Below are 9,924 nucleotides of genomic sequence, written 5' to 3'. Positions count from 1 at the left end.
GGTCAATGGGGGTATGTCCTATCCCATTGGAGTGTGTGCCAGGTCATTGGGGTATGTTCTAGGTCATTGGGATGTATCTGAGGTCATTGGAGTGTGTCTGAGGTCACTGGGGTATGTCCCATGTCATTGGGGGTATGTCCCAGGTCTTTGGGGGTATGTCCTATCCCATTGGAGTGTGTCCCAAGTCATTGGGGTATGTCCTAGGTCATTGGGATGTATCTGAAGTCATTGGAATGTGTCTGAGGTCACTGGGGTATGTCCCATGTCATTGGGGGTATGTCCAAGGTCAATGGGGGTACGTTCTAGCCCATCGGAGTGTGTCCCAGGTTGTTGAGGGTATGTCCTAGGCTACTGGGGTGTGTCCTAGGTCACTGGAGTTGTGTCCTAGGCCATTGGGGTATGTCCTAGGTCATTGGAGTTGTTTCCTAGGCCATTAGGGTATCTGAGCTCATTGAGGGTATGTCCTAGGCCATTGGAGTGTGTCCTAAGTCACTGAAGCTGTTTCCTAGGTCATTGGGGTGCCCATGTCCATGGAGGCATTTTGGGGACTGGTGACACACAACTGGGGTTATGCTTTGACCAATCTCATGTCCTCATCTTTAGACCATGGTTCCTGTCCCCAGGAAAGCCTCCCACTGCCTAACGTCAGGACAAAGCAGTGCTGACCTCTGACTCTGCCAGCAGGGCTGCCAAGTCCACCTATTCCTGTAGGAGGTGCAACAGTGGCTGGAAAGGGCCTGTACCCTGTGGGACACATCGATGTATCAGTGAGGGGCCCTGAAAGGAGGACTGTCAGATTTAGAAAGAAAAATACAGGACGCCTGGTTAGATGTGAATTTCCAATAAGCAGCAAGTTGTTGTTTAGTATCATTATACCTTGTGCACTCTTTGGGACACACTTGTATGAAATAGAGTAGAAATAAAAGTATTTGTATAAATAGTATTGGTCGTTTATCTGGAATTCAGATTTCCCTAGGCATTCTACATTTTATCTGATGATCCCACCTGTAAAAGACAGCAGGCACATGCAGAAGTATTGACCAAAGAGAAGGTCATGAAAGGGCAGGGGGTGAGCAGGGTCGAGGGCCCTGGAAGCTGCGGGCACAGGAGCAGGGTGAACAGTGATGATCCCTGAGCTGCCCGTCTGGTCCTGCAGCTATGAGGAAGCTGTCCCGTCTAACTAGGTGTCCACAATAGAGGAGGGGCTGGAGACAGGAAGACCTTGGCTTGCCCCTTGTCCCACCTGTCAGGGCTTCCTGTTGGCTGGGCCATCACAGACAGACAGCAAGGGAACCTGGGGATGCCCGGGCAGCCGGCTGGGTACGGGTGCAGAGCCCAGAGATGGCAACACCTTGGGCGGCCTGCATGGTCTGGCAAAGGAAACCAGGCTTTCTTAATCCTCCTTGGGCTCCATCCCCGTGATGGTGCTTACAGAGGATTTTCCTTAAGACAGGGAATGGACACAGAGCTCCAAACCCCACAGATGGCCGCCGGCGTCCCTATCCGCCTCTGCTTAGCAAGAGGCAGAGTCAAGACCAAGCAAATGTGCCCAGATGTTGATGGGACCTCTCATTTCTTGAGATCTCCCCGCAACTGGCTGTAAGTTCACCAGGTTTTCTGGCTGCTCTTACCTTAACCTCCCCCTACCCCGTTGCCTGCTCTAGGAGGCAGTGAAGCCCTGGGCTTTGCCCTGCCTTCTCTGTGCTCTGCACTCTGGCCCCCCCAAGCCCCTGGGGCTTCCTGGAGCTGCACACTGCAGGGCCCGTGCTCACATCTGTGCCCCAGACAAGGACCGTCTGCCAAGGCTCAGGGCACTTGCACCTCCCCTGCCAGAAGGCTCCCAACCCCTGCCACCAATTCCTCCTCCTCCCAACTCCCCCACTCCTCCATGTGTGCCCACCCCTCCTCCCAGGAGAGTATCCCAGGGCCTGTGGCTCACAGTCACTTGATCCTGCTGGGGAAGGGGTGGCCTTAAATATAGGGCCAGAGGCCTTGAGGGCCAGGCGAAGACTGGGAAGCCAGCTGGGAGGCCCCAGAGGAGCTCCTGGTTTGCCATGACGTTTACCCTACCCCAGCTGGACAGCGGGCATCTGCAACCTGGCCCGCCCTGGCTGTCAGCCGGCCAGGGCTTCTGTGCCCGGGTCACACGCTCTGCAGGGGCCAGGCCAGGAACTATGACAGTGCAGTTTGAAGGGGCCTGGCTGACTTCCGTGACACCAGGAAAATTGGGAAGCAAGGGAAGAAAGGAAAAGAGAGAGAAAGATGTACACATGCGTGTGCATGTGTGTTTGTGTGTGTGATACTGTTTATTGAACCAGGGGCACTGTACCACTGAGCTACAACCCCAACCCTTTTTTTTATCATTATTATTATCTTTTTTGAATTTTGAAACAGAATCTCTCAAAGTTGCTCAGGTTGGCTCTGAGTTTAGAAGATCCTCCTGCCTCAGCCTCCTGAGTAGAAGAGACATTTTAAAACTCTGGATTCCACATTTACTGAGCAAACATGGAAACATGTTTCTGAGTCTCTGCCTCCCTCTCCTTGGCCATGAAGTGCTGATGGCTATGGTATCCCTGGGCATCCTAGGGCCTCCCTGGGGCATGTATAGGTCGGGGTGTGTATGAGTGTGCATGAAGGTGTCTATGAGCACAAAAGGGAAAGGCAAACACTAACTGAACTTTGCCCAGCAAGTAGTTATTCTGAAATTATGTGTGACAAAGTTTGGACATGCAAATTCACAAAACAATTATCTTTCAAAATAATTTCCCCATTTTTTGTTTCTGTGTTCTCAAAACATTCAGGTGGGCTAGCTTTGAAATCCAACTGATTTACAGCTAGAATTTTTGTTCTCAGGAGCTAAGCGCTGTGCCACAGGTTTGTGTGTTCTGCATTCTTTGTTGTGTGCTGTGTTTTGCAGTAGCAGGGGCTGAACCCAGGGCCTTCACACTGAGCTACGTCCTCAGCCCTTTTTATTGTTTTATTTTGAGACAGGATCTTGCTAAGTTGCCCAGGCTAGACTGGAACTTGTGATCCTCCTGCCTCAGCTTCCCACAGTGCTGGGAATCCGGCTTGTTCTGTACGCTTAACAGCTCTGCACTGGAGCCACAGCCTCCATTTCTCAGGGCTCCAGAGACAGGAAAGGTTTGCATCGGGGGAGCTGTCTGAAAAGTAAGACCAGCACAGTCTTTGCACTGTGCAGTGGCCTCTCCTGCTTGTGTGGTTGTCAGTTGACGCCTCCCTCACACGCATGGAGAAAGAGGCAGGCAACTCTATTTTTAGAACACAAGAGACAAGCAAATATTTCTTCTGCAAGCCTCTGTTGCCGCCTGCTCTCCTGCCAGCTGGGGCAGGCGCCCCGCCTCTTCTTATGCCTGCCACTCCGAGGACTGTCAGCAGTGTGGGGCAGGCGTGTTGGCTGGGCACCCTCGATCACATTGTGCATGCGTGTCCGAGCACCATCTGCAGCAGGGGGCAGGGTTCCCCCAGGACGGGGACCTAGCAAGCCCCCCACCCCCGTCCCACTTAAGGGAGGTCCCCTACCTTCCTGCCCCTGTGGCTGGGCCTTCATGTTGTAGCCACAGCTGTTTCCCTGGCGGCCTTTGGAGCTCCTTGCGAGGCGGCCAGTGAACCCATGTGAGAGTTACTCCACACGGGAAATGCCAACGCTGGCTCTCCTGGGGGTGGCCACGCCAGGATCCAAAGCCACCCTCAGGGAGTGGAGCGGTGCCGCCCCTCCCCCTCCTCAGCACCAGGCAAAGCCTCTTCCCTGCGCCCTCCCCGCAGCTGGGCTCCTCCAGCCCCCATAAATACATTTCTTTATTTCCATGTCTGTAAGAATTATATATTATACAGTGCAATAAAACAAATACATAATACAATTTCTTCCTTGTAAGAGAGAATCTTTTTTACCTGTGTCTTGTACTCTGAGTAACTACTTTGAAGATAACGATATACAGTGTATTAATTCTTGTTAGTCTCCTATTATTTTGTTATGGAATTTTATTTTTTCATAAAATAAGCAAACTGTATGTATGCATATACATCACTTGTGCACATATTGTACATACAATGTGTGCAGAGATACATATATGTAAGTGTGTCCACATAGACACACGGAGAGGTTGAGTACAAGGTACCCAGCTAGAAGGTGGCTGATCTGGGGGTAACTCTTGGCCTCTAGGCTCCACAGAGAGATCAGGGTGTCCCCTTACAGGTCATTCTGTACTGAGAGTGGCCTCTAGCCTGACCTCCCCTGGGAGGTTTTGGGAACAAAAGCCTGAGCCATGGAAGCTCTGATTGCCTGGGCTGAAGTCCCCAGCTGCTCACAGCTCTGAGGTTTGTGTCTGTCGTGAGCCACAGCCGTCCTGGGGTCCCCAGGGGCAGCAGCATCTCCCACGTGGTGTCCAGCCTGTTATCTTGCTTGTGCCTTTCCGGCTCTCCCCCTTTGTCCAGCTTGGATTTTAGAGTCCTTGGCGTGATGTGATTATCAACCCCTAAATCCACACTAGTGTGGGCGGTGTGATGCAACAGCACGGTTTAGATGGCTGGAGGCCCCCTCTGGCCCTCCAGACTCAGTTTCCCCATCCTTGGAAAGGGACATAGGTGCAACAGCACAAGGTCCTTCCAGTTCTGATGGTTTTTGCTGCTATGACCCTCAGGCCTTGGAGGACTTAGGCCATGTTCTGGGGGAGGGGATGTCAGCATCACTTAGGCCAGGCAGATCCCATGAGGGCCTCAGCCCCTCACCTTTAACATCAGGATGGTGATGCCTTCCTCCAGGCACCGTAGTGCTGCCCAGATGGCCAGGAGCCGTGTATCCAGCAGCATGAGGATGGTCCAACATGGCCATGGCTGATCCTACCAAAAGGGCGGGTCTGCTGCAGTCTGGTCTTGTTGGGGCCTTGGCTTCCAGCTGAAGAGGGACAGAAATCTCTCAGCTCTGCCAAGAGCACAGTGATGTTCACGGAATACCTGTTCCCAGCAGCTAACTTGGACTTCCGGGTCACTTAGGGTTAAATTTTGCTCTGAGTTCCCAAGAGGAGCTTGTGAAGGCCAAGTGACTTGGCCAGCAGCCTCTGGTACTGGGAGGTGAACTCCCTTTCTCCAGGTGGCCATGAAGGGAAAAAGCCATGATCCATGAAAAAGCCCATGCTGGGCCCCGATGGCACTTTGAGCTCAGGGGTTTTGCCGAGTTCTCCAATGCCAGAATACCTGTGGCAGCGTTCAGTCCCCTACTCTCAGAAGATGGTACTGAACTCAGAGACTCGGGGGGCTGCAGCCAGGGCTCCCAGCAAATGACGAATGTGCTGGGCTCATCCAACTCCACTGCATAGGCTGGACACGAGGATTTTTATGGGCAGCATCCTCATCAAGGAAGCTCCTACCTGCGTAGTGTGGGCCAAGCAACCTGCCCCTCACCCAGGCCCAGGACCAAGCCTCCTGGGCTGCCCTCTGGGGTAAGACCCTCCTTGGAGAGAGTCAAAGCTCACAACCGGATTCTGGGGGTGCAGGCTGAGCTTTGCTGCAGACAGCTCCTCCCCGGGGCAGGCTGGGCAGGGACAGGGGCTTAGTAAGCCAGGCACCCCATCAGGGAGGATTGGTATGGGGGAGTGATGGTGTTTAGAGCAGAGAGCTGTGCATTCTACTGTGACCACAGCTTGCTCATGCTTCCTGTACTACTGGTCGGTCCCTTTCACTCTTGTTTGAAGCGTCAGTCAGAACTCAGGAGGCCCCACTGGCTGCAAACAGCCTGATGCCTCGCCATTGCGTTTGTTCCCCAGATCTGCCTGTTTTGATGGAAACACTCACACAACCCCAGTGCCTCATCCCTTGCATGCAAGTGAGATGTTGGAGAGAATGGCCCAGGCCAGGCAGGGTGGGGGTGGGGCACACAGTAGGAGACACCCCCGGAAGGCCTCCTAGCCCTTTCCTAGGCCTAGGAGCCACTCCCAGGTGACAAGCATCCCCCTGAGGGTGCACCCCCACATCGGAGTATGCTGAGCCTGTGAGGCAGCTGGCCTTCCTTCCTGCCAGGGATCAGTCATGGTGTCACCTTCCTCCTGTCAAGGAGGAGACTATCTTCTCTCCCTGGAGTTTGCTTTGTCCCTTGAGGGTCCCCAGTTTTCCAGAGGGAGGTTCTGCAGTGCTCCAGAGGGAGGGTATGTCTGGAAAACAGGAGGGAACTTTCCCCAGACTTGTTCCTTGCTCCTTCTCTTTCCCCTCCCTTCAGGCTCCCTTCCCCCTCCTAGGGCTTGGGCTCTTGTCTGCCCTCCCCTCCCAAAACATTGCCCATGGCAAGAACTGGATCTTTCCCTCTTCACTTTGGTTATTTAAAACCCAAATAAACTGATATGGAGAGCCAGCCAGGGCTGGGGGCCAGGACACCCAGGACTGTAGGGATGCTTAATTTAGCGGCTGATGTTCCATCTCTGGGTCAGAGGCGTCCCAGGACTCTGCACTAACTTTGGGCCCAGCTCCCTCGCCCCCCGCTGGCTGGCCATCCCTTCCTGGCTCCTTCCTTCCTCTTTCTCGGAAGAGGGGTCTCTGTCCAGGGAAAATGTGCTGAGTCTTGTTCCCCCAACACTGTTTGTGCAGGACTCTCAGAGTGGCCTCCCCAACACGTTCACACCTTGATTCATGGGAACTCAGATTATAATGAATATTTTAACCTGGGGGGGGCATCTAGAAGAGTTAGTGTGTGTATGTGTGTGTGTGTGTATCTGTGTGTGGACAAGGGCCACTCTATACTTAGGAGAACAGACAATAAACAAATGCCAAATTAATGAATAACAGGAAAGGGGGTGATGAGTACTATGGAGAACAATAAAGCTAGGTAAGGGATACAGAGGGAGGGAGGGCAGGTTCTACTGGGATCAGGAGAGATCTCTCTTGGTCAGTGTGTGGATCTCATGTGTGAGTTTCCCTTGGTGGCTGAGTCCTTTCTCCTGCCTCCCCACAGGTCGACCAGTTATACGATTTCTTTCTCTGCATCTATCTCACTTCTGTCCTTCTCTGTCCTTGCAAGATCCTTCCCTGAAGAACTGTTCCTAGGACCAATGTTAAGGGTCATACAAAGTTGGGGAGCTGGAAAATCTCCAGGGACCATTGAAGCCAGGACTTCTCTGATGTTCACTATATGTCATCAGGACCACGAAAACTAAAACTGCAGCAGGATACCACTCATGCCCACCAGAACAGATAATATGAAAAAAAGATGGAAAATACCAAGTACTGGAGAGGGTGTGGAGCAACTGGAACTCTTGTTTCTGGCTGATGGTGAAGCAGGAAACTAGGGTGTGGCAAATCGGCTGGAGAAGTGTGTGTGATCCATCAATTACAAAGTTCCAGGATCCATGCACAGAACAGTTCCCAAAGCCCTGTACATGGAGCCAGTCAGAGAGTGCTATGTCCAGTTCTTCCTGAGAAGTGGGGGATGCAACAGGACAGCCACCACTGAGCTCGGTGTTGCTGTGTTCTCTTTTGCATGACAGTCCATTCTCTTGCTGTAGAGTGTACTTTTTTCCTGCCTGCCCCAAACACACTCAAGCATGATTTTTTTTCCACCTTTAATAAAACGTTACTACCTTTTAGGCTTATTTTGTTCAATTCTTTGCATAAGACAAGAAGAACCTAAAATCCACTTCTGGAAGGAGACCCCAGAACCCAGCAGCAGTGGAAGTGCAAATTGGCACAACTCCGGGAAACCAGCAGCTTTGTTAAAGCTGAATGTATGGTTGAGTGCTGATTGGTAATTCCCAGCCTATACCCCCACAGAAATGGATACAAATATTCACCGAGAAATGTGTACTAGCATCAGTTTTCACAGTACACATCGTTACTCAAAACTGAGATATTCAAATAACCACCAGCAACAGAGTGGGCAGACGGTGGTATGTACTTAGTGCAGAATACTACATGGCAGTGAAGCCATCCATGACCCACATGGAGCTGTAGGGGTGACTCTCAGAGTACATCTCGGTATACCGCTAAGTGGGAGGAGACACATGATTCCCTTCACATGATGTGCAGAGCAGCCAGCCTCTTCAACCAGTGCTCAGACACATGCTTGGCAGGAGGTGGGCTGTGGAGTTGGTGCAGTATCTGGGATGATGGGATATACTCTCTTTGATTCAGATGAGGGGTGCACCCAGTTTGGGAGAAGGTATGGAGCTCTACATTTACGAAAGGCATACTTGGGGGATATATTAAACTTTATTTAAAAAATTAAAGATCAGTATTGTTTGGGCCTTGACTTGGACAAATTCAATCAGAAACCCTGGGCGAGGAGCAGGCATAGTGAGTCTAATATGATTTTAATGCACAGACAAGGCTGGGACCCCCTGAGTTAGCTGGATGTGCTCATTTTGGTGGTGAGCAGCTGAGGGCTAGAGAGAGGGTTACAACCTCGAGGGAGCGCACAGGCAGCACTGTGGTCAGGCGCCCGTCCCCGCACAGTTCCTTCACCGGGCTACACTACCCACCTTCCACACTGAGTCGGATGTCCAAGGCTGTCTCTGCCTCTGTCCAATAAGTACCTCTACATTCGAACATCATGTCTGATCCTGCTGGCTGTGGTTCCTGCCAACCCAGTTTTCCGTGTATGAGTTACTCTGCCTCTGATTTGCTGGGTGGCCTCAGAGAAATCACAACACCTCTCCGGGCCTCAACTGGGAAATGAGGGCTCTGGACCCCACAGTTGCCAAGTTGGAGGGGTCACCATACCATCTAACAACAGAGTCTCAGCCTGAGTTGCTCAGGGTCTGATAAAGCCAAGAACTAGGGAATGGTTTAGGACTATATTCTCCCATAAAGAGTTAGATGAAGGGGCTGGGGATTTAGCTCAGCGGCAAAAGCGCCTGCCTGGCAAGCGCAAGGTCGTGAGTTTGGTTCCCGGTACTGGAAACAAAACAAAACAAAAAAAAAAAGTTAGACGAAAATAAATAAATGTGTTAGACTGAAACCAGGTAGGAATTGGGAAGGCCCTTGGGTATTCCACACCATGCCCTTACAGGACAGCAGTTTGAAAGAGCTCATACACACTGAGGCTGACTTCCTGGGGAAGACTGATTGTCATTCTGGTTGACTGTTATGCACACGAGCAACCCCAGTCCTCAGCGACACGAAACAACTCGTGATTCTACGAGTCAGGAATTTGTGGGGCTGGGGATTTAGCTCAGTGGCAAAAGCGCCTGCCTGGCAAGCGCAAGGTCATGAGTTCGGTTCCTGGTACCGGAGAAAAACCAAAAAAAAAAGGAATTTGTGAGTCAGGTCCTACTGAGTGGTTTCTCTCTGGCCCACACGGTATTGGTTTGGGCAGCTGCTGGTGGGGGGATCTATCTCCAAAGGAGGTCACTGATGTGGCTGCCTGATCCCTCTTCTCACTTGCTGTCACATCTGCAGGGGCCTGTTGATGTGGCTCACTGGTCTTCCTGACAGCAGAGGAGCTACAAAGCGTGTTGGGTGTTAATCTTAGATGTCTCAGGACACTGCTCCCACTGCGTTCCCTTATCATTAAATTACCCCAAATTTGAGGAGAAGGAAATAGTAGACTCCTCTTTTGGGTGGGTGAAGGTGTGTGCTTGGGCAAGATGGCTGCCATCTTGGAGAGAAGTGACCAACATAGATTGAGGTATATCAGTTCTTTCCTGGCCTGGAATCCTTTCTGGTACGAGGGAGCTTGTTGCTACTGGTAAAAGCGCACATGGCCTGAGACAGGAAATGTTTGGCTTTTCTGTTGATATCACAGAGGGAATTATTGAACTAGAGCCTAGGCAGTCACACTTGTGTGTAGAGGTCCATCTTGATGGGAATTTGGCCCTACTGATCAATTGGTAACTAACATCCACTCAATTACTTGAATTACTTTTTTTCTACACTGTGATTATTGAAAATTTGAAAGCACAGAGACACTGTTATGAACATGTT

Source organism: Chinchilla lanigera, unplaced genomic scaffold, assembly GCF_000276665.1.
Source record: "Chinchilla lanigera isolate Chin_1 unplaced genomic scaffold, ChiLan1.0 scaffold00037, whole genome shotgun sequence".
NCBI classification, from domain to species: Eukaryota; Metazoa; Chordata; class Mammalia; order Rodentia; family Chinchillidae; genus Chinchilla; species Chinchilla lanigera.
The sequence above is the reverse complement of the archived record's forward strand: the minus strand, read 5'-3'. Positions refer to the sequence as shown.